This window comes from Amblyomma mixtum, chromosome 2, assembly GCF_055824585.1.
Source record: "Amblyomma mixtum isolate Tamu chromosome 2, ASM5582458v1, whole genome shotgun sequence".
NCBI classification, from domain to species: Eukaryota; Metazoa; Arthropoda; class Arachnida; order Ixodida; family Ixodidae; genus Amblyomma; species Amblyomma mixtum.
The window spans coordinates 216,780,348-216,794,403 of record NC_143013.1 but is presented as its reverse complement, the minus strand read 5'-3'; positions in this window follow the sequence as shown (position 1 = coordinate 216,794,403).

The following is a 14,056-nucleotide window of genomic DNA, read 5'->3' as shown; positions in this document are numbered from 1 at the left end:
GCTTAGTGTCGCCATGCTTGTGAGAGTCCATAAAAATTCATTAAATATTTAGCTTGCATAACCTGAAACGTCTAAAACACAATTATATTCAAAGAAAACAAGATTTTGGACTTTTCTAGGCACACGGAAATTGGCTGAGTCAGCCATCGTGAACGAGAAATCGATTCAAAGTTATTAATTTTCTGCACACCATATTTCTCGCTACTGTGCAGTTGAATATACAATTAACATTAGAATATAGTTATTACACCCCAGTATTGTTCTAAACATAGCCAAGCTTCACGATGGTTCGCTTGCGTTCTTGGGAAGAAATTGTATTAGCAGTGGCTACACGCGAAGCAAAACTTGACGCGATGCAGTTCTGGTGGAAAAAAAAAAGAATTATAATTTCACTGCTTTCTCAAACTTTCTCACCTTTGTTAATCCCTCAGCGGGATGGTCCGAATACAAAGAAAAAAACTATGAATGCCGCGTGGCGCAGAAAATATATGAACCAATCTCTGGTGAGGATCAAGCCGCCCCGCTGCCAGCAAGCCTTTCGGTTCCCCTTAGGAACCGCACCACATACATGTAAAAAAAAAATGATAGAGTGAGGAGGGCCAGAACGGCATGAAGTTTATTTGTTACCAAAACAGAGCAATCTTTTTGACGAAAACACATTTTGAATGTCCGGCCACAAGGTGCCTTACAACACACGATTCCTTGTTAGGTCGTCGGTGAAGCTTTTCAGAAGAACTGTGAGCTTCCGTTGTCGGCGCGCCGAAGGTGAAATTGGCTCACGCAACCTATACTATAGAGCCGGGTGTTGCCTCTGTGACGCAGCCCGAAAAGGCCAACGCGCGGCGTGGTCTGAGCGCCGTATTAATGGAAGCATGCAGCAGTATGGATTTCGCCGGCTCTGTTAACCATAAAAAAGTGGGGCTTGTTATTTGCTAGTACTTGTTTCAGGGAAAAAACTGGCAAGCAGAAAACACAGGGAAACGAGCTTCAGGCACCCTTAAACAATGCAGTCATTTATTTGACCACGTTGCAAGCTTGTTTTTGTGCTTTTTTGTGTTAGCTGGCATGGTTAGCTGGTTCCAGGACGGCGGGAGAACAGACATGCGAGCCTAAACGAATTTTGCGAAACTTTCAGTTCACTACCCGGTGCTACGTATTTCGCTGCCACCGGACCAGCGCCGCGTGAGATGTCGTATAGTTACGCAATGCGCGCGAAGCCTAGAACACAAGTTCCGTGGCACCATCTAAGCAGTCAATAAGCATCTATAATTTGTACTTCGACGGGGGGCGCACGGTGGCGGTGACGGCGCCGTCCGCCAGCGGCGAATGTCGCAATGTTCGGTGCAGCATGTGCTGGCATCATGCGGTCTTCTTTGGCACGCGGCGAACGCTGTTCCTGTTGGTCGCCGTACAGAAAAAGCATCACAGAAAGTAGGGCGTGTTATGATGAAGAAAACTTCATGAAATAAAAGTAGCTGGCGAGGCACGGTCCCCAAGTCTCGAGTGCGGCTGTCAGAATCTATGAGATATCCGAAAATATGATACGCCTTCCCGTAGCACATTTCAAGCTTACATTTACTCTGGACAATGACTCCTCGAACGACGATGGGTTCGTACCCGTCGTTAGTAAGAAGGCCAAGCGCAGACTGCGCAGACAAAATGAGTCGACGTCAACGACGTCCTCAAGTAAGGATACGATCATCAGGGCGCGAAGTGCCGAGGCACATACAGCCTTGTTCGTGCCATTGGAGTCTACGGACCACTTGAATCTCCTAAACAGGCAAGCCATCTCTGCTTTTCTTGAGAGCCTCGTACCAGGAGGGATTAAAGACGTTAAAATAAACCCCCACAAGAACATCATTGCCATTGATGTCATGAAGCGAAGCGAGCTAGACAGTTTGGCTGCCAGCACCAAACTTGGCAATTTCAGTGTACGTCCTCTTATTCTAAAAGACAGCGGAACCACGGCTGGAGTAATTTACAACGTCGACATCGCCATCCCTGACGCCGACTTGCCCATCTTAATCAAGCCGGCAACCAACAGCATTTCCATAATGCAAGTTCAGCGCCTTGGAAGGTCTGCATGCATCAAGCTGACGTTCAAGGGTGACTGCATTCCATCATACGTGAAGGTGGGGCACTTTCGTCACCATGTTCGTTCATTCGTGCCTAAGCCGCTACAGTGTAGGAAATGTATGAGGATTGGCCATGTGAGCGGCGTCTGCCACAACTCCATCGTGTGCCCAAGATGCTCTGAACCACACAGCGGCGACAGTTGCCGCGCGACTGCCTTGAAGTGCGTCAACTGTCGTGGCCCTCACGACTCTTCCTCGAAGGACTGCCCTCGCCTAAAGACCGAGAGGGAGGTACTGAAGCAAATGGTGCGTGACTATTCCACCCACGGAGAAGCCGCTGCAAAAGTGCGACGACGTCGTTCGCGTCGCCGCCGAAGGTTATTGAAGGAAACAAATACCTTCGAAGAGAAGACCCCAAGCGGCACTGCAGTTTGTCCCCCTCCACCGACAAGAAATCAGGAAAGCCCGGGGACCGGTGACTCACGACCTGCTGCCTCTGATACCACGTGGCCACCACTACCACAGCCTAGAGCGCGCGCTGCGTCAAGTACGCTGCCGCACCCCATGTTTGCGACACCTACGATTGATCTGGGCAAAAGGCATGTTTCCAACCATGGCCAAGATATGCAAGTGATTCCAATCCTCACGTCACTGATGAATGTCATGAGTGATCTGCTGTCCAGCTTACGCACGCCAGTAGCACACAACGCATTGCAAGTACTGGACGCGCTACAGCCAGTTCTTGCAGCTCTACAATAGAAGACACCATGGCTCCCCCGGAACTATCTTTTCCGAAGAAAGTCAAACAAGCTTTTATTTTTCAGTGGAATGCCCGCGGGCTCCAGTCACGGACTTCAGACAAAACCGCTTCCCATTCTGGTGATCTGTGAACCGAATCTGCTCAACATTTTACGATTATCCCCGCACTTTCACCGAGGCCAAGATCCTCGGCCCGTGGCCACAACAGCCGACTACCATCAAGGCTCATAAGGCACTGTTTTGTCTTTCCGAGAGACTGCCTTGCTTGCTAGATTGTGACTTTGTCTCTCGCTCCTTCTCTCTTCTATTCCCTTTTTATCCCCTCATTCCCTTCCCCAGTGCAGGGTAGCCAACCGGAAACCTTCTGGTTAACATCCCTGCCTTTCCCCCCCTCTTTATTTCTCTCTCTCTCTCTCTCTCTCTCGGATTCTATAGTTCCTCGAATAGGTATTTTGGGCACACAGGGCGGCGCAAAAAGCCTCGGAAGTTAGTCGTTTTTACAACTGACGGCCGAAGTCGGGGCAACTCCATCTCGTTTCTTCAAAAGGTAAGAGTGCAATTGGTAGATTCCAAGCCGCTGTCTTGCTATCGTTCTTTGCATCCAAATGCTCTGCGGCAGCAGTCCTCCATGCATGAATGCGCCATGAAGCCCAGTGTGTTATGGACGGAAAGGTTAAAAGACTCCTGTATGCAGCCCGACACAAAAGTGAGAAGGCGGCGAAAAGGCGATCGCGTCAGTACAGCCGAATAATGTGTGGAGCACAGCGATGCGTCAAACAGAAAACGTTAGGTGTCACTGAGCAACCCGCATCGGGAGAATGCGACAGCATTGACGCCTCCATGGCACTCGTTGCCTCTCTTTGCCTCTCTTTGATACTCTTTGCCTCTCGTTGATACTCCTGTCTCCATGGAAACCGCGCTTTGTAATCACCACCGTATTTTTGCTGCTGCAAAAACATTCTTCTTTAGACTGCACACAGCTATGCTGTCTGTGAAAGCATTGCTATCTGTTATTGGGATACTTGCACTATGGACGGTGAATTGCCGCCTGTGCAGTACACCAGAGACAATTCACGATTGCTTTATTTTGAGCATTGATGCTGTGTTCTTCTGGGACATATTGCAACGAACAATTAGGAAGGACATCGTCATCACGCCCTACAGAATCCGTTTTCTTTTTTTGGCTTTGGAGAAAAACTGTGTTGTGCTCTAATGTCAATTTATGTTGCTCGGACTATGTAGTCTCCGGACGAGCCGCATGATGAACTGCCACGCCGAATCACCGCGGTCGTCAAAATCTGTGTTTCGTGAACAATGTTCTTTGGTGTGGGGAGTAAAAGCGGGGAGTATGTGCTGACCTGCAAGAGACACCAAGCTGGCTCCCCTATCGGGATGCATATGTGTGCCTTCCAGAATTTTTATGTTTTGGAAGGTGGGGTCATGCGGGGGTATTGCGGCCAGGTGATTTGTGGCGTAAGCATGCTTAGACTTTTCTTTTCGGCACTATTTCCATGCAAGTAAAAAAAAAAGGAATGTAGTGGCAATGTGGTATCGTCCCCGTCTCGCACACCGGCGAAGCGGGTTCGACTCCCACCTAGACCCCAGTTTTCTTTTGTTATGATCGGCAGTCTGAGCAGCGCTGTGGTCGCCTGATACTGGTTGCCATGTTAACGGCGCATGCGCAGTAGAGGCCTGTGCCAGCCACCGCAAAATGCTGGTCTGCTAGCCTAGTGTTTGGTTTGGTTTATTGGGGTCTAACGTCCCGAAGCAACTCAGACTATTAGGGACGCCGTAATGAAGGGCTCCGGAAATTTCGACCACCAGGGGTTCTTTAACTTGCACTGACATCGCACAGTACACGGGGAGTTTCGCTAGCCTACTGTAGCATTCACTACGGAGCTTTTTATTGCTGTAGGAGAAGAATTAGGCCTGGTAGCAGGCGCAGCATAGAGAAGGATGCCGCGGAAAGGAATATTTATTGCTTTCTTCTAAAGCTTCACCCAACTACGGCTTTGTTGTCCGGTAAATTTGTTCAATCTTGTTCGTTAATAAGAGTCACGCCATTTTGGTGGCCGATAGATGTAGAGGACGAGTTATTTGCCATTAAAGAGACAGCATACATGTTATTGATGCAAGCCCAGAACCATTTAGGGGCACATGTCCTCCACCGTGTTGAACGATAGGTGTAGAGGACGACTTATCCGCCATAAAACACACAACGTACATATTCAGGATGTAAGCAAATAAATATAGAGGCGCACATGTCTTTCATTGTGGTGACCGATAGGTGCAGAGAACGAGTTATCTGCAATGAAACAGACGGCATGCATGTTAATGATGCAAACCCGTAACTATATAGGCCCACATGTGCACCTATACGGTTATGAGCTGCATCATTAACCTGCATGCTGTATGCGCACTAGGCAAAAAAACTAAAACCTCCAAGGCTGCCAGTTCTCTATTATCGCTTAACTCACAGGTGCGAGCACCCTAGGGCAATAAAATACAAATGCTTCTAGGTCGGCGTCACATCCAGCATGGCACGAATGGGACGTACGTGTACTTTTTGCAATATATTTCGTGCCTCAAACTAGCTATAAGAAACTGCGGCAAGGCGCAACACCCGACGAACTCATAACGTGTAGTGCAAGAGTGCTGTTTGCTCTCATGGCAGGATTTTGGAGGCAATGATGTGCGAAAATTGTGTTTTGAGCAAAGTAAATGGCGCAGTAATTGCCTCTACTCTCGATGGATACGCGAACTTCGCCGTTACTGAAGGGAGGAAGGTGGGAGTGAAAAAAGAAAAAGAGAAATAGGTGCCTAATGGAGTACTTCGGTATAATTTTTTTTCAACGTGATCTGATATCGCACAGCAGAAGGGCAGCTTGGCGTTTCGCCTCCGTCGAAACGCAGGCGCCACGGCCGGGTTCGAACCTGGGAACTCCGGCTCTGGAATCCAGCGCCCTAACCACTCAGCCACCGTGGCGAGAAGGATGTGTAAAACTCTACTTGAATGGATTTCGAAATTTCAGTTGTGTATGATTGGGGTAAACAAGTCGATAAAAAACACTGCGAGAAATTCAATGCACTTGGTTCCGTACAAAATTACTATCACATGTGCTGAACGAGAAAAAACAAGGCATATGCCGTGTATTGGTTACATTGAAACGAACAGTCATAGTGAGCGGTGCTTTCTCGATCACTTTCTTCAAGCAATTTGGGTGCGTATTTTCGCCTTTCCTAGAAGATGGTGAGCACGGAAGGGCTGTAGGGTAGGCTCATGACTAGGCTTACGTGTATTCAGAACAGGTTATGTGCGTTGAAGCGAAAAAAGTACTGTTGTGCACATTTACCACATGAGAAGGAGGAAAAAAAAGAGAGCCTGAATGTCTGAAGCTTAAGAAAACTACTTCGCGCGGCAACACGCCTCCACTTCATATTCGGTATGTTTTAGTGCTTTACGGCTAGGCACCCTGTGTCGTCGCATCGCTTGGAGGCGCGCCTCGATCTGCATGTGCGGGGCAGCAGAAGGCCACCAAGCGCCCCTTTAAGTGCTCCTCCAACGGCAGCGATGTGGCCGTCTTTCGCTAATGTCCACGGGAACAGCCTGAAGTAAAATCTGCCACAAGGGGCACATTTTTCATCCTTCGCGAACAGCAATACGACCTCAGGTCCTCCTTTGAAGTTGACGCCGTCAGAGCTGCTCGATAATTTTGGCGCGGGCTTTTCAACCGTTTCATCACGACGAAGGTCCGCCGCAACTCGGTCAGTCCTGGCTCGGAAAAACAAGCTTTTTCCCTGCCATTCTTTAGTAGATTTCTGGAGTGTACGATAAGGCTCCTTTCACGAAGAGTGTAGCATTTTGCGTCCGTAGAAATAGGGCTGGCGCGGCCGAGATCGAGCCGCTAAACTCACGCTGATCAGCAAAATACCGCAGCCCTTTGACTAAGGTGGTGCTTCGTATATTCTTTCCAGATAGTAGTTAAAATAAGTGGCTTAATACCTGTGGCTTTCGGCTGCTGAGCCCAAAGGCAAGGGATCGAACCCCGATGTGGTAGCCGTGTTTTGATGGAGGCAAAATTCAAAAGAATAGCTGACTGACTAGGCTATGGGTTAATGAAAAGATTCCACTAGAATCAGGACATCTGCATTTTCTGCTCCTTCTTACCTTGCTCTCTTCTTCTCGACCACTTTTTTTAGGGTGATGTTCATTGCCTCAGGGCATAAAACGATATGTAGTGATGAAATAGGAGGACAATTAATAAATGGAATAAGGCTGCCTGATCTAAGGACGTCGAAGAGTGGATGATGATGCTTTCCCTGCGTACAAGTGCTGTATAAAGCAGAATTTTTGGGCGAGAGACCCGCTGCCGCCAGGAGCCGAATGCTTGTCGGCTTCGGCGCCGGGAAAACCCTCAGCAGTAGGAGATTATCGGCCTCAGTATTTCTGTTATTGCATAGTGGACACCCGGGGCGGGGGTACAAATCTTGGATTTGCGGCTACTTTCGTGTAACGGTTGAAGGCAGGGCAACCCTGAGCCGTGTCCTCCGAAGCGCAACCTCCTCTGCACGGGTAAGGCCGCGCGGAGAGTTACCGTGAAGGTGCTCTCTTCCTCTTTATTTTTTTTCTCCTATTCTTTGGTTTTTCTCCTTTTTCCAACTTTGTTCCCTACCTTGGCTTCACCACTGTCCCCTTCTTTGCATCTTCTTTATTATTTTCTTCCTTCTTTTGCATACTCCTTCATTTCTGTCTCTTTGCTTTGCTCTTGGATTGTACAGACGACCTAACAAATCACGAAGAAATTGGAAATTCGCTCGTGGTTTAGAATTTCCACTGGCACGTACCTAAAATGGCGATGGAGGTGTCCACGCACTCAGGGGGCCCGTCATGCGCCTTTGCTTTCCTTAAAATCAACGGTCTAAACCTTCCACTTCTTTTGAGAAAAGGAAAGCGTATTTTTGCCTCAATTTGTAGGTGGGCACAAGCGCCAGCTTATAGCGCTATTGAGGTGTCTACTCACCCAGTGACCCAGTTAAACTTGCTAAAAAGAGAATTCACACACACACTAACTGTAGCGTCGACCAGAGAAAATCGAAAAAGACTTCTGCCGGTCTAACCGATTGCTTCTGCGGACTAGAATTTCGCACGAAAGTGACATTTGACGGCCAGTTTTGTTTTACGCCCCGTTTCGGGGGGGGGTACTTGCCTAATTCGGTCAAAATTAATCGATTATCTCCATCATCTGCTCTGACTGTACACCGAAACGGCAAGCTTTCGCGGCAGACGTACCTGTAACGCCATCTGTGCCCGGCGGAGGAACAAGTGCTCTACTATTGAGGCTATTTGCCATTTCCACCAACTGACGCTGTGCTACTCCTACACGAATGGACTCGTTGAATGTACCAATTGGACACACATTAACATGCTTGCCATATTTGACGTGTCCCATCATAAGATCTGGGACGACGTGCTTGTCTTCAAACAACATGCAGAAATGTTCATTTCATTTCATTTATTGGTTTTGTTTGGCCAGTACAGAGACTGCAAACAAGGGAGAGCAAGCTAAAGGCGCCTAGTAGCGCCTGACAGAGGCCTGCCCTCCCCATGTAAAAAAAAAACAAAAACAAAGTGGCACTTGGCAATGGTACAAAGTTTCTATAAGTAAGAGAAACTAGAAAAGCAGCGGATATATTGACAACGAAACAGAGATCAGGCATGCATAGAGCTAAGCACAACAAAACTAAGATCAAAACATAACAAAGACAAAAACTGATTAGGTAAAAACACAGCACAACTAGCTATAACAAAAATATTCATGAACAGTTTTCCTAAATCTGACCTCGGACATATTTTGTAGTGACAATTCTGTTAAATATGGATAGGTGTTTAATGTATGAGGAATTATGTGAGTTAGTTTTTGGAACCCATAGTTTGTACGGGATTTTGATGCATGGTATTGAGGGTGCCTAAGACTGTATGCTGTTTGGGCAATTAAATATGTGCTCTCGAAAGTCTGCCAGTTTCCTTTCATAAGGTTTCTGATATAAACAGCAAGCTTCTTGTGGTAAGCCGCCGTGATGGTAAGCCGCCTGACTGCATAAGTATTTTGCGGCACATTAACGCAATTTCGCGCGCGTCTACTATAACACTACGCCTTACTGAAACCGTCTACACATGAAATCATGCTGCGTTCACCTGGAGACAGTCAGGTATGACAGCGAACACTTCAGCCTCAGCTATACGGTGAAATTCCGAACACATGAGTATGTACTTTCTCAGTTAACACCGCAGCTTTTCAAACTGAGGAGCGCGCCAAATCTCGGCTGCTAGCTGTGGATGATCCAAGATGCCTTGTCCGCCATGTGTGGAATCTGCACGCAACTGCCTCAAATTTCAAAGCAAAGGTGGCCGTGAGCGCGTGAGCTGCACACGGCTATATTCACGTGGTCTTCCTTCAACTCCAACGCAAGCCCTACCAACCGCCTGGCAAACGAAAATTATAATAAAACACATTTTTTCCGTAGACACAAAAAAGGAGGCGAGACTAAATTTCAACAAGTGCATATTTTCGAGAGAACGAAGTGGGTCCGACATGCTCAAAAGTTTGGACGTTGTGAACTTCAGTGCCGTATGCTGATTTAAAATCAGTTTACTGAACCTATGGCGTGACTATGCGTGGCGCGTGGCGTACAAAGTATAATTACGGGCACAATTTGCATCATCGCGAGCCTGGCGAAATTTGCACCCATCTTCATTTTCCAGGACTAGGCTCTGCTCATTAGCTGAATTTAACACAGGGAGAGGCACAAAGAGAAGTAAAGAGAAACTATGTTATGCACGTAGCAGCCACATGCAATCATGCGATGGTACAAAAACAAAAATGGAACATCCCCATTAATGGGCAGATATGACAACAATAAAAAATACGAATACTCTGCCGTAAAGACAATGCGACAGCATTGTTGACGGCAAAGAGAAAATGCTCAAGAAGGAAACTTTCACGAAGGCGTAAATGGAAGATGTTCTTTTATTCTTGCTCACTAAAACTAGCATCTAAAAAGCTGATTCTTCGCCGCGAGGTCTAGGCACTCCGTCCCACCTCGATTTGACAAGGCATGGACAAGACGAAGTGGCTCCAAGATATCTCCGCGGAGCTCCTAGCCATCGCAGCGGCCGGAGTGGCCGTCGCAACGGGCTGATGCTCCGTCGGACGGTGCGCTCTCCTGGCGGGCCTCGGCTGCTCCGTGTTCGCTGCGGCCGTGGTCGCCGCATCTTCCAGACTCGCCACGTCCATCACCACCGCAGGCTGTGGTGCCTGACGAAGAATTCGAAAGTTTATCGACCGAAGCGGCAAAAGAACTTCAATTACTGAAAGGGAATTGTTCTCGCGCGTTTGCCGCTTGTCTAAACGTAGAGTAAGTTTACTGAATTTTGTACGGAATATTTTTTTTGGAACTCACGGAGCTCTTTCGCGACCTAGGAAAATTCAAGGACCTATATATACATCTCTGATGGAAGCACTACTCTTGATATATGGACATCTCTCTCTATTTGATAAAGCTCAGAACACTAAACCAATGCCAACAAAAACTCGTGTAAGGTATAGGAAATAAAATTTTAGCACTCAGCTTGTTCCTAATTAAAGACAGGTCCGGAATCAGAGAGTCCTATAGATTTTTTTTTACGTCATTTGGCGGAAAAGCACCAGCAATAGTGCATAACAAAAACATTCGCAGCGAAAAACCTGGGAGATAGTTTATGAGTATCTACGCTACAAGTTCTCTACAAATAGAAATGAATTACAACACAGGCGCCTAGCCGACCATGAGTCGATAAATATTCTACTAAACCGAAGTAGCATACAAGAATCACATCTGAAAGTAGCATGCAAATAAATCATTTGCAGTTAGGACGGCTAACCACATACAGGAATTAGATGATTGGCTGCGTAAGTTATATTCCTTTAGGTACTTAAAAGCACACCTCCCAGAGTAAAACAGTGGAGGCTTACTTCGCAATCACATGTTAGCTGAAACTACAATGCGCGGTTTAGAGTAATGCATCTCATGTATCATAAAGTAGAAAAGCATTTCGATTGGATGCCAATGTATTATGCTCCTTTATTTAAGGCACATTTCATGGACATGCTCTATATTTTCAATGCTATTGAAATGATTGGCTCACTACTAACACCCGATAAAAGACAAATGATGAGGACATGGTCTTAAATTTGCCGATAGCTTGCAAGTATACCTTTCCTCTGCGTTTAAAGAGAGAGCCTAATACTGCGTAGTTTTTGTGTCACTCTGTTTTGACCATTGTGTCGGAATATAGCCTTTTCTGGTTATCGCGCAACATGTGGCTCAAGCTGGCTGTCGTATAAATATCTGTGAGCCCGCAGCGGCTGGTACAAAATAAGAGACATCAACACGGCACAAACCGTTGCTCAATTCGTGAATTAAGCTTTGACGCCAAGCTTTTAAACATTGCATTTGATTTGATTTTTTTTATTTGTGCTGCTGCAATTCTGAGCATACGGTACAAGCTCGTTATGATATGAACGCATGTGAGCTTGCAGGGCGTCATTTAAAATAAAAAGGACAATACAGGAGAGAACACTGAGCTATGCTTTGGATTATGCACTGGATTATGCTTTGGTCTCTACGACAACAGCCGTAAACCACGCGGGTTTGTTTTCCGCCTTTACATATTTTGACACCGAACAGTCGTTCAACGTTGCAACTGTCTAGCTCGGTCGATAAAGCGCGCTCACAAGCCTTCGTCTGACGGGAATGAAAGCTAATTCTAGATTCTAGCTCTGAAGTTTTTGTGGTGTGATCAGGTATAACGCAGCATGACTTTGAAGTAATAACACGATGTGAAAGAAAGGATCTTCAAAACAGGTTGTCGTTACATGTGGTAGTCGCTTCATCTTAATACGGCCTATAATATTCCTTTTGTCCACTCACGCTTCTGGGATAGGAATCAAGATATTTCGTGTACTCACTCGATACAAGAAGTGCGCAGATGGCCAGTGCAACCAGGAAAGCCTTGGCGTGCATGTTTACAAAATGGGGCTGCCTGTGAAAAGTTCAAAGGAATATCAGCTGGAAACTATTTTATCTTTGAAGCAGTTAAAGTATGTTTTAGTGCACGGACATCGCTTAATCACACTGTGCAAAAGTGGGCTCTGCGCTTATTAAAATAGGAAACGCTTTAAAACGAAGAGCCCTTTTCCTCCACATATATGTAAATAACAAGGAAAGAAGCATGCCTTCCTAAAGCAATGCCACTTCTTGGAATCTCCAGAATGATCTGAGCTTATTTCTGTAAAGCTCTGATCCTGAACGTCAGCGGCATGCAAGCAAAGCTTTTAGAAAAAAGCTTGTTCTACTCACGATTTCGCTTCTTGCGGAAGAGAGAGGCAGAACACTGGAGTAACAATCGAGTTTCTCGCATTTTTATACAGGCTTGCCAGGAAAAACTGAAAGAGAGAAAGCAGCACCCATAAAGCGTAAAGAAAGCGATGTGCGAAGACCGACCAATGATTGACAGAGGAAGTTAAACACGTCAATAAATATGGGTTTTTCTGCGCTCTGGTTGGAGATTGCGGCGTGGAGAACGACAAGCTCCGCCCAGTGAACCCACTATTGCGGGGCACATGGCAGGTGTTCCAGGAAAAACTGATTCATAGCTTCGCAACAGTGACTGTGTACGCAGTACCGTGGTGCAAGCCAGAAAATGGGTTTAGAGCTGCATTTTATAGAGAGTCTTGAAGGTGGATGTTTATATAATTCCCGCTATGGATCAAGACGTTCGACATCGAATAATGACTAAATGAAGTTACGGTCATTTGCCTTGGCCTTGTTTCATGAATAGGAGCAGCAGCTTTTTCAGTGGAATGAATTTGCCGAAATATAAGAGGGTTTTTGAAATTATGGTGTTTTTAATTGTTCCTACTTTGTAAGCTGCTATGGCTAGCAGCTCCACGTTGATATCTTCCAGCCACTACGCCTAGGCCATGCGATGTGCAGTCCCAGGCTAGTCGAAGTTCCTAGACCCCGTAGCGAAGAATCAGGTCTTCAGATGCTAGTTTTAGTAAGCGAGAATAAAATGTATTGTTCCATTCACACCTTCCTGAAAGTTTCCTTCTCAGCATTTTTTCTCAACGACAACAGTGCTGTCGGCTTGTCTTTAAGGCAGAGTTAATTTTTATTGTTTTTCGTTATTGTAATCTGAGCGCATAAACAGAGATCGGCCATTTTTGAGTTTGTACATTCGCATGATTGCATGATTGCATGTGGCTGCCACATGCATAAAGTACTTTCTCTTTGCTTCTCTTTTTGCCTTTTACTCTTCGTTAAATTCTGCTAGTGATGTATGCATATTCTTCGAAAATAGAGGTCGGTGGAAATTTCTCGAACGTCATAATGATGCACATTGTAAACGTAACTACAGTTCCTACGCCGCGCACAGTCGTGTCATAGGTAAATGAAACGAATTTTAACGGAGGATACAGCACTACGTTCGCAAAACTTACAAAACCTGTGTCCTTGTCGGTCGCGAATCCTGCTCACGATAATATTCTGTTACTTAACTGTACATGGTCTCTCTTCCTTTTTTGTTAATATGAAACTATTGTGTTCTATTAGTTGTTCCTTTTACAGGCAACTGACTGTGCTTGTATTGGTTTTGAAGCAAGAGAACGTGAATATGGCCGGGTGCATCTCAAGCGCCCACGGCCATCTATGCTCTGAAGTTTCAGGCACGCAGCGGATACCTGAGAGCTCTGCAGATCCCACACCATGGCTAACACGGGGTCTGCGTTCAGCCGCAGCTTGCAGCCGTGATGTGGCCCGCTGCTCAGTTTCAGAAGCTGCGTTTTTAACTGAAATGCTACACACTCATGTGCACGGCATTAAGCCGTACACATGAGCTAAAGGCAGCGCTGGCAAACCTGTCTCCAGGTGAACGCCGCATGATTTTGGTAGTAGACGGTTTTGTAAAGCTTAGCGCGACAGCAGACCTACGGGAAATTGCGTTGTCATGTCGCAAAATGCTTATCCGCTGAGAAAGCTTCTTTGAAGCGCTCTGAAAACGTTAAAAGGGGACTAGATTACATGATGGAGAAAAACTGTTTTAAAAATGACGTTACTACCACTATTTTGCCAGAATAATATGTAGCAGACATTTTTACATCGAATTAGAGCAATGACGCTGA